An 11,418-nucleotide genomic window follows, 5' to 3' on the forward strand; every position below is an offset into this window, starting at 1 on the left:
TGTGAAAGTCAACATGCTGAAGATGTCAGAACAGAAAGATGGAAGGGTCAGGGGTCTTTATACATGGTTGAGGTGCTGCCCCAACCCTGAAACTTCTTATCTTGAATATTTGTTCTTAGATCTGAAACATCCTAATTAGGAAGGCCACTTTTAATTGGGTGTTGTGGTATTATGAACTGAAAGTATCTCATTGAATACTTTATTATAGAAATTCATACTCATTAGCTATTGAAACCCCAGGTAAGTGGGCTTTCTATGAGCTTCCTTCCTCCCCATTTCCCCCAGTTCCCAGCTCCCAGTCCTCCACCCAGAGTCACATTAGCACAAGAGCTGGCTGCTACTTGAGGTCATAGATGGATCCACTTCTTGGTCCACTGGTCCATGCCCTTGGCTTCATGAGCAGTTCTGCAGTTTGTCCTTAGGAAAGATGGTGAACAGGGAAAAAGAAAGTGCAAAAGGAAGAGAAAGACAGGGAGAGAGGAATCACTCATGAGTGAATAATCCAAAAGTCCCTGGACTTTATTTTTGTTCAGTCCTATCGCGTGTACTTTTTCATTTAACCTGGGTCATCTCATGTTATAAATTATAACGCTGGCTTCAATGTGCAGTTGGTTGGCAGAGAAAACATGACAAATCATATAACCCGGTCCCATCGAGGTTTCTAACTCAGTTTTGATAAATGACTTATTCTCTTGTATTGGAGACTGTCTCTTTGTTGTTGAAGAAAGAGGGAGGCTTTACTTCTCATTTCTGGTTAATTTTGTGGCTAGAAAAAATTTCGTGGGAAAGACAAATGCACAACATATTTTTACCACAGCAACTACCGGTCCCATGGTGGTGCAGGATGTTGCAGGAATAGCTAGTGTGCACCTTGTTTTATGTGACACCTGACATGCTTGGTTTGGTGGTCCTACAGCAGGTCAAAAACAGGCCAAAAAATGAGGAACGTTTGTCTCCTGTAACCAAGAAACAGCATCCCTTTGCCCAACTGCTTTCTCAAGCAGCCCTTCCCTCTCGGTCACTGTGCTCCTATAAGGAAGGATCTGCCACCATGTGACCATAGCCCACTGCCAGCCTTCCGATTTGTCCCTTCCAGTCCCCTCTCCTCCTCAAACTCAAAATGCATGAGGCAGGAGTCACTGTCTTTCTGCAAGTTCACTTGTCCTGACTTCTTGGGTCAGCTAACGATGTCACCATCCAATTAGGCAAGATGGAAATGATGCTGTCACCTTTGACTTCTCTCTGTCTCTTTTTCTCTGCCCCTCTCTTTCTTTCCCATTCTCTTCCATGAAAAATAGCCGTGAGTTGCCATGTTCTGTCCATTCCATTCCTGCATTCATTCTCAGATCTGGTTGAGTACCCCCTCCCCACTGTTTCTGCTTGGGCCAGGCCTGAACCGTCTCTCACCTCCTGTTTTCTCTGCTCTCTGTTACTTGCGGCAGCCACTGTACACAGCTCAGCCTCTACCATCAGAGCCCTTCTTCCTTCCTGCTTCGTTCAGGCTGCAATGGCCACTGCCTAGAGAATGAACTGGTATTGGCCTGAACTGGTATTGGCCGTCCCATTCCCCTTTGCTGGGCTCTCACTTTCCCAGGCTCCTTTGCGGCAAGAGGTGGTCATAGGATTAGTTCTGGAGAATAAGACATGTGGGGTAAGTCTGGAAGGAGGCTCTGGAAGAGATAAACCTTCTGCTCATCCCCTCATCCCCCACATCCAGTACCATCATTTATACTCTTTACTCTGGCATTTAACCCTTGTATAATCTGCACCTCCCCAACTTACCTTTCCTCCAACATTATTCAATTCTCAACACATACCTTATGCTGGAGTTTAGAAGTAGGGAGCCTGAGGAGAGGTACAGCCTCCATGGGAGCCAGTCTGCACAGATAGCCCCAAATGGACTCTGTTTCCCAGGATCCACATTCTTGAGCAGCCCCTCACACACTGAATCTGCACCTGCTCCTGTGACATATTTTAACAAATAGCATGTAAAGGAAATTATGCCATGCCAATTCTGGGCTGGAGCCTTAAGAAGTCCTGGCAGATTCTGCTTTTATAATCTCAGGAGCACTAAGCCACCATATTTAAAACAAAAAAAATCTGACTGCCTTAAGACTACACAAAGAGGCAGTCTGGGGATCTCAGCCAGCAGAGAAGACCAGGGCTCCAAAGCTGTGATAGGATTCAAGCCGTTCCAACCTGCCCCCACACATTTGAGTCCCCAGAGCTGATGCCAGGTGGAGCGGAGAAAAGCAGAGTAGGCTGGGGTGAAAAAGTAACTGAAAATCACTTCTAGTCAAACTCAATTATTCTCTTTCTTGAAAATGATTGCCACTCTTTCCCATCCACACCTCTGCTTATATTGCCTTCTCAGCCTAAAGTAGCTTTTCTTCTCATCCAATTTATCCCATCCTTCTTTGCTTATCTTGAATGCAGCCTCTTCTATCAAACCTTCTTGATTATGTCAACTCTGAATACTTTATTTTGACCAGCCCTGGGGCAGGTATGTGGTTTAGCCCACTCTGCATTCACTCTCTCTTTCTCCTGGTAATAGCACACTGATTTTGTTTTGATGAATTATCCCTCCCCCTTTGGACAGTTTTGGTGGAACTGTCAATCAAGCTGTCCACTTACTTCTGCACACTGGGCCAACCAGCTGCTCTCTCCTTCCGATGCAAATCCTGAGATGGGTGACAGAACTGAAAGTGGCCAGCTGGTGCAGTCTCGCAGGCTGCTCTGATCCAAGTTCATTCCGAGGTCTTATTCCTCAGCTTTTCCTATGAACTGCCCTGTAGCCGTGACAGTATTGGATTACTCCCTTTGCTCCCTAACTCTTCCCAGCCCCCTGGCAGTGAGGGTAGACCATGTGACAAGTTCTGACTGATGAAATAAGAGGCAGTGACATATGTGACTTTCGGGCTGAGGCAGTGAAAAGCCCCTGTGCAAACCTCCAGTCTCTCTCTCCCCCATGCCATGGTCACTGAGGAGTCATGTTTTAGATGGTACAGCTACAAGATGGCAGAGCCTCCATTTGCCTGTGTCCGCGACTGGCTGTGTAGGGCAGAACCTGTCACTCACCCATATGGAACATGTAGCATGACCTAGAAATAAAGATCTGGGGGGTGTTTGTTTCAGCAGCATCACCTAGCCTATCCTTAGTAATACATACCCAGTATCCTTCCAATAAACTCATTTTTTTTGCTTGTTACCCAGAATCAGTTTTTTTGTACCTAAAACAGTTCAACTGATAAACTCTAACAGCACTTTGCAGTTTCTTCCTTGATTGTTCTTACTTTATCTTTTTATTTTTTATCAGCTGAGAGCAACCTGACTCTAAGGACTGCCTAAGATTCATCTTTGCATCCTGCACAGTGCCTCCCACACTGTCTTATACTTATAAGGCTCCTGATAAATATTTGTTAGGGTTAATGCAGACATGGAATGAAAATGAAAATTTGGTAAGTCAACTAGATACTTTCATTTCAACTGTGATTTCCAAATTCATTTACAAATGAGTTTTAACTAAGAGAGATTTTAAAACATGATTGTACCTCCAGTTTTATGACAATGGTGCTATGTGAGTCGTGTGTTCTCAATCATATTATAATAGGTGGTCATAACTTCAAAATAGTTCTAGAGAATGCCAAAAAGTAAAATATTCTTGAAACATCAGAACAACAACAATTTTCAATGAGCTCTGCATTTGTGACAGACACCATATTTAAGTTTTTAATTTTCATCCCATCCCAACCCCCTCCAATCCTGGTGTCTAACATCTTATTGCAGACAAAGGGAGAAGCAGCAATTTGGAGCTATTTATGTCTATTGTTTTCAAATGAATTAATTTTTAAATCGGAGAAAAGGTGCTCCCCTCCCCAAACCTGCTGGATCAGTGAAGTAGGACCATGGAGAAGAGGGAATTCTCCTCTTGTGCCCACTTTAAAAGAAACACTTGTAAAGTGAAATGATTTAGCACTGGCTGCCAATGACAGAAAGAGAGAGAAAAAAATGGAAATGCTTTTGGTGGGATAAACTTTAAGAGCATGGGATATGGGATATGTAAATAAATGTTAAGTGTGCTGTGCATCAGTGCTTCTCAAACTTTCCTGTAAATGTGGTTCACCAGGGGATCTTGTTAAAATGCAGGTCCTGCTCCCAGAGGTGTAAATCTCCCTGGCATCGTGGGATATGACTCCTGGGGATGAATCTGGACCCAACGTCGTGGGATTGAAAACATCTTCTTGACCGAAAGCGGAATGTGAAATGAAACGAAATAAAGTTTCAGTGGCTGAGAGATTCCAAATGGAGTCGAGAGGTCACGCTAGTGGGCATTCTTATGCACTACATAGATGACACCTTTTAGGTTTTAATGCATTGGAATAGCTAAAAGTAAATACCTGAAACCGTCAAACTCCAACCCAGTAGCCTTGACTCTTGAAGACAATTGTATAGCAATGTAGTTTCCAAAGGGTGACAGTGTGACTGTGAAAGCCTTGCGGATCACACTCCCTTTATCCAGTGTAAGGATGGATGAGTAGAAAAATGGGGACAAAAAACTAAAGGAAAAATAGGGTGGGGGGGGGATTTTTGGGTGTTCTTCTTTACTTTTATTTTTTATTCTTATTTTCAGTTTTTCTGGCACAAGGAAAATGTTCAAAAAATAGACTGGGGTGATGAATGCACAACTATATGATGGTACTGTGAACAATTGACTGTACACTTTGGATGACTGTATGGTATGTGAATGTATCTCAATAAAATTGAATAAAAAACAAAAACAAAACAAAAAAACACAGGTCCTGCATCAGTAGGTAAGGGTGGGCCACAGAGTCACCTAGTTAGATGTGCATCAAGCTCCCAGGTGACGTGGCTGCTACTGGTCCACAGAACATGCTGGAAGAGCAAGTGAAGAACACTCTGTGTGTGAAAAGAATGGTCACCGCAATTCAAGAACTCTTAAAAGACTCACACGGAACTATGCAGAATTTGGGGTTTTGATTAGCTTCCCCTGAATTCATCCTTTCATCAGTTTTCTTTAAGTTGGTCAAGAAATCACTACTACCTTCCATCTTATCTCAAATCACTTCTCTGGTAACATCCCTATCTTTTTTTTTTTTTTTTTTTTTTTCTTTTTTAATCATCATTTTATTGAGATATATTCACATACCACGCAGTCATACAAAACAAATTGTACTTTCGATTGTTTACAGTACCGTTACATAGTTGTACATTCATCACCTAAATCAATCCCTGACACCTTCATTAGCACACACACAAAAATAACAAGAATAATAATTAGAGTGAAAAAGAGCAATTGAAGTAAAAAAGAACACTAGGTACCTTTGTCTGTTTGTTTGCTTCCCCTACTTTTCTACACATCCATCCATAAACTAGACAAAGTGGAGTTTGGTCCTTATGGCATTCCCAATCCCACTGTCACCCCTCATAAGCTACATTTTTATACAACTGTCTTCGAGATTCATGGGTTCTGGGTTGTAGTTTAATAGTTTCAGGTATCCACCACCAGCTACCCCAATTCTTTAGAACCTAAAAAAGGTTGTCTAAAGTGTGCGTAAGAGTGCCCACCAGAGTGATCTCTCGGCTCGTTTTGGAATCTCTCTGCCACTGAAGCTTATTTCATTTCCTTTCACATCCCCCTTTTGGTCAAGAAGATGTTCTCCATCCCACGATGCCGGGTCTACATTCCTCCCCGGGAGTCATATTCCACGTTGCCAGCGAGATTCACTTCCCTGGGTGTCTGATCCCACGTTGGGGGGAGGGCAGTGATTTCACCTTTCAAGTTGGCTTAGCCAGAGAGAGAGGGCCACATCTGAGCAACAAAGAGGCATTCAGGAGGAGACTCTTAGGCACAAATACAGGGAGGCCTAGCCTCTCCTTTGCAGCAACCGTCTTCCCAAGGGTAAAACTTATGGTAGAGGGCTCAACCCATCAAACCACCAGTCCCCTATGTCTGTGGTCATGTTAGCAACCATGGAGGTGGGGTAGGCGAATACCCCTGCATTCTCCACAGGCTCCTCAAGGGGGCACTACATCTTTTTTTTTTTTTTTCCTTGTTTGTCTTTTTTCTTTTTTTTTTTTTTTTTAACTTTCCCTTCTTTTTTCAAATCAACTGTATGAAAAAAAAAGTTAAAAAGAAAACAAGCATACAATAAAAGAACATTTCAAAGAGACCATAGCAAGGGAGTAAGAAAAAGACAATTAACCTAAGATAACTGCTTAACTTCCAACATGTTCCTACTTTACCCCAAGAAAGTTACATAATATAGCAACATTTCAGTGAACTTGTTCCTACTACATCCATCAGAAATTAACAGACCATAGTCATTTCTGGGCATCCCCAGAACGTTAAATAGCTTATCTGTTCTTCTTGGATTATTGTTCCCCCTTCCTTAATTGCTCTCTACTGCTAGTTCCCCTACATTCTACATTATAAACCATTTGTTTTACATTTTTCAAAGTTCACATTAGTGGTAGCATATAATATTTCTCTTTTTGTGCCTGGCTTATTTCGCTCAGCATTATGTCTTCAAGGTTCATCCATGTTGTCATATGTTTCACCAGATCGTTCCTTCTTACTGCCGCGTAGTATTCCATCGTGTGTATATACCACATTTTATTTATCCACTCATCTGTTGAAGGACATTTGGGTTGTTTCCATCTCTTGGCAATTGTGAATAATGCTGCTATGAACATTGGCGTGCAGATATCTGTTCGTGTCACTGCTTTCCGATCTTCCGGGTATATACCGAGAAGTGCAATCGCTGGATCGAATGGTAGCTCTATATCTAGTTTTCTAAGGAACTGCCAGACTGACTTCCAGAGTGGCTGAACCATTATACAGTCCCACCAACAATGAATAAGAGTTCCAATTTCTCCACATCCCCTCCAGCATTTGTAGTTTCCTGTTTGTTTCATGGCAGCCATTCTAACCGGTGTTAGATGGTATCTCATTGTGGTCTTAATTTGCCTCTCTCTAATAGCTAGTGAAGCTGAACATTTTTTCATGTGTTTCTTGGCCATTTGTATTTCCTCTTCAGAGAACTGTCTTTTCATATCTTTTGCCCATTTTATAATTGGGCTGTCTGTACTATTGTCATTGAGTTGTAAACATCCCTATCTTTTAAAAACATAGTCAAGAACACAGAAGCAGGCAAAACAAGAGTTCTGAGAAGCTTAAATAGATGTCCCAAATTCTACACACTAAAACTTGTGCACTTTCCAGATATTTAACTTTATTTTTGTTGTTGTTGCCATTTTTTCTAATAAGACTGACCATTTGTTGCTCAGGCCAGAGGACATTAAAATAAGACAATTATAAGAGATTAGGACCGTTGGTAGCCTGACAGAGAGTAGGAGATGGAAATATTTTGAAAACCTGACCTTAGAATTAAAGTAATTCTAAGTAATCTTGGGGTATAATCTTCTGTGTAAAGGAAAGAAAGCCCTAGATGTGGTAACTTTCCTCAAAGACATTCATGTACTCATGAAGAAAAATCATTGCTTGCTTAAGAGGGCAAGTAAGCATATATTTTAGAATTATTAGTACAGATAATAGAAAATTTTTTTAAAAACATTGGTGCTTAGGGATGGATAATCTAGTTTTATGGAAAATTTGCTTAGTGTATAACTTAATTCTCAGATGATGCTGGATAAATATGGCTGTAACTATACCCAACTTCACATAATATTATATCTAAAATCTTAATGGCTGCATTAATTTCTTAATTTCTGGCTTAATTTCTTTTGAAAAACAATGTTTTCTGATGCTTATAAAATAAGACATGCTCATGGGATACAAGTTGAAAAATACAAAAAAGTGACAAAACATTAAAAATATTAACCATGCTCCCACCAATTAAAGCTATCCACTGATAACATTTTGATGTATGTTCTAGTCATTTCTCTCTTTTTTAAAATATCCTGAGTTATGTTTTTTTCCTGCCATTAAGTATCCTTTGAAAACATGATTTTTTAGACGACATAGTATTTCAGAGAAGTTGTACTTATTCCAACGATTCTCCTTTTTAGACATTTGAGGACATTTAGGTTGCTTCCATTTACCCCTGAAATAATTAATGCTATGATGCTCTTCCTTGTACACTAACCTTTGCCTGCATTTCTAATTATTTCCTCAGATAGATTCCCTGAAGTGGAATTACTAGGTCAAAGAACAGAGACACATTTGAGCTCTTGATGAGCATGCAAATTGCCCTTCAGGAAGACTTGAACAGTCTCTGGCGCCTCTAGCCGTTTGTAAATTTCTCAACTCAATGTCTGCATCTACCACTGACTTTAGACTTAGGAACCATTTTTAATATTGTCCCTCTGGGGACTCTCACCATCCTGCTAAGACGAGTAATAAATAGGGGAGGATTGCATTCTCTTTCTGTTCCACCAATTCATACCTGTCACATGGATCAAACATAAAATTATGTGACCATATAAAAGCCAAAGAGGACTGGCATGAGCAAATGAATGCATTCCTCATGGATTCATTTGCTCATGGGGCACTGTCAGAACATGGTTTCTGGCTTCCCTCTTTCCTTTATCTTCTCCATTACTGCCATGTACTTTCAAAAAATAAAAATATATGCTTCTCTTTCCTTTTCATATTTTCAGTCTTCCTATTGAAAGTTTCTTTGAAATACAGAAAAGTACAAGTGGAGAAAATGACAATCATTCATTTTCCTACCACCCAACAATAATCACTGTTAATATTTTGGGACATGTGCCTCTATCCCCTTTTTAAAGTTAATATTACAAATACTATATGAATGTATAGTTTATTATTTTCATTTAAAATTAGAAGATTACAGATAAACCTCCAGACTTCTTTAACGTCTATATTCATGTCAATCCCCTTCCTCCTCAATCCGAGAGGTGCTCTATTTTGAGTTTTGTGACAATCTTCCCAATCCTTAAAGAGATGAGACTTTTATATGTATATGTTTATCTCTTGGAAATATGTAGCATCGACATTTTGCATTTTACCATCTTGCCGTTTTTTTTTAAACTCCACTTTATACCTTTAAGATTTAACCATGTAGATGCTTGTGAGTTAATTCATTCCTTTTAAATATTATATGAACATTTTGCATTTTCACTTCCCTATTAATGGATGTTTTGGATGTTTTAAATTTTTCCTTTATTGCTGAAGATGTTGCAGCAAATATCCTCATGCATACAAAGGAGGTTTTCTCCAGTTAAATTCCTAGAAGTGGAATTGCTAGATGAGCATTTTCAGTTTCAAAACTGCTTTGCAGAGTGGCTATAACATTTACAACCCCACAACAAACACTTAAAAATGCTGTTCTCCCCTCACCCTCAGCAGCATTTTATCATTCTCATGGGAGGAACATTGGTATTTTATGTTGCTTTTTTCCCCAACTAATAGATTGACCATCTTTCCACATGTTTTGTAGCCATTTGAATTTCCTCTTCTGGAAGTTATATTATTTTGATACACTTTAGACTCTTTTTTTGGCATTCACATTTACAATACAGATAGATCAAACATTTTCCTTAATCCTCTTGTTCTCCTTTTGGTATCATGATTAAGCTAGCCTCATGGTGTTGGATAGCTTTCTCTACTTTGTTTATATTTTAGTGCTGTTTGCATAAGGCAGCTTGTCTGTTTTTTTTCTTTTTTCCTCTTGTTTTGAACACACCTGCAAGACTATCTTGGCCTGGGTATTTTAGGAGTTGGAACAAATCTCCTGCTACAATTTCAAGTTCATTTATGATTTTTGGTCTACTTGAGCCAACTTTTGTAATTTGCATTTTTCTCAAAAATTGTCTTGATTTTCTGTTGCATTGGACAAAGTTGTTCATAGCATATTCTTATGCTTTCTAAATTTTTTAGTCTGATATGTTCCCTTTGCCATTTAAAATATTGTATTTGTGTCATTTCTTGATTAATCTTACCAGAAGTTTGTCTATTATAATAGTCTTTAACAGAACAGCTTTTGATTTCCATACGTAATTTTATCTTCTTTTGTTTTCTGTTTTACTAATTTCAGCTTTTATATCCTTCCTTCTGCTTTCTGTGGGTTTATTTAGTTGTTATTTTTCTACCTCTTAAATTGAACACTTAGCTTCTTCTGATGTTTTCTTTCTTTCTTTCTTTCTTTCTTTATTTTTTTTTTTTTGCAATAAGTCTGCTTAAGGCTATAAATTTCCCTGTAATCACTGTTTTAGCTGTATTCCAAAAGTTTTGCTATGCCAGGCTTTTATTGTCATTCATTTCTATATATTTTGGTATCTTCCATATCGACCTTCTTTTTTATCTATATGTAGTTTTCAGTTTCCTAATGTATGTGGTTTTTCTTTTAAAAATGGATTATAAAATCTTTCAAAACACAAAAAGGCGTAAAAATTAATACTAGGAACGTGCACTTATATACTCACGTACTCATTACGCAGCTTAAGAAATAAAACTCAATATACGCTTATAATTTTAAATTTTATTTTTCATAAATAATAGATGTACATGGTTTAAAAAAAAAAACTGTTTCTGTCTCCCTGGCCCCCTGGTCAGAAGCAACTGCAGTTACTAATTTAAGGTGTATTCTGTGTATGGGTTGCTTTTTTGTCTCTCTTTTTGTCATTGATTTTTAATTTTGCTGCACTGTGGTTAGTGAATGCGGTCTATAGATTCTTTGGAATTTATTGAGACTTCCTTTGTGGCCCAGTACATAGCCAATTTTGGTAAATGTTCCAAATAGATTTGAAAAGAATCTAAGTTCTTTTTCTAAAATAGAAATCTGATCTTGTCACATCCACTCTGATATCTTCTATGGTTTTCAGGTGAAAGACCAACCTCCCCCTCCCCGACTATTTGATTTGGCCCTAAACTTCCTCTCTAGCCAAGGCCTCCACTACCTTATGTACAACAAATTTAGGTACACATAGCTCTGTAAAATATCATACCTTTTAGCATCAATTTTCTGAAAAATATTTGAACAGAACAGTGTTGTTCAGCAAGGGGCAGTCCAATCAAAGTACATTAAAGGTCCTGATAAAATACTCCTTGAACCAGCTAGAAAATGGGCTGTCTTCTCAAGTCATACTGAGGACAGATAGCAGCTTTGTGGTGGATTACTCTGTTATCACGAACTCCACTACTTGCTCACTACTTACTCGTACTGAACCTGACCCACCTCACTGAGACCCCTGGTTGCTGTACCCCTTCCCTTGCTTCTAATTTGTCAGCACTTTCCCTCCTTCAGATCTATGCCTGCCTGTACTATGGTGGACCACTTCAAAGACACTCCCACCAACACCCCCAAATTGCTTTGCCTTCTGGAGTCAGCAGCATATGCCCAACCCAGACCTACTCCAGGATGAATCAAGACTAAGCTTCTGCTCTGAGGCCTCTGGAATGGGGAAAGAAGATTG

General features: G+C 39.3%; 1 long non-coding RNA gene across 1 annotated transcript in view; it reads left to right on the forward strand.

Annotated features, from left to right (window-relative positions):
- LOC119517781 overlaps window positions 1-11,418 on the forward strand; it is a 40,203-nt gene extending 28,785 nt beyond the window's left edge. Inside the window, exons 4-5 of the long non-coding RNA XR_005213627.1 lie at window positions 3,317-3,458; window positions 11,250-11,418. This is a non-coding gene — a long non-coding RNA (uncharacterized LOC119517781). The remainder of the gene's footprint in view (window positions 1-3,316; window positions 3,459-11,249) is intronic.

This window comes from Choloepus didactylus, chromosome 21, assembly GCF_015220235.1.
Source record: "Choloepus didactylus isolate mChoDid1 chromosome 21, mChoDid1.pri, whole genome shotgun sequence".
NCBI classification, from domain to species: domain Eukaryota; kingdom Metazoa; phylum Chordata; class Mammalia; order Pilosa; family Megalonychidae; genus Choloepus; species Choloepus didactylus.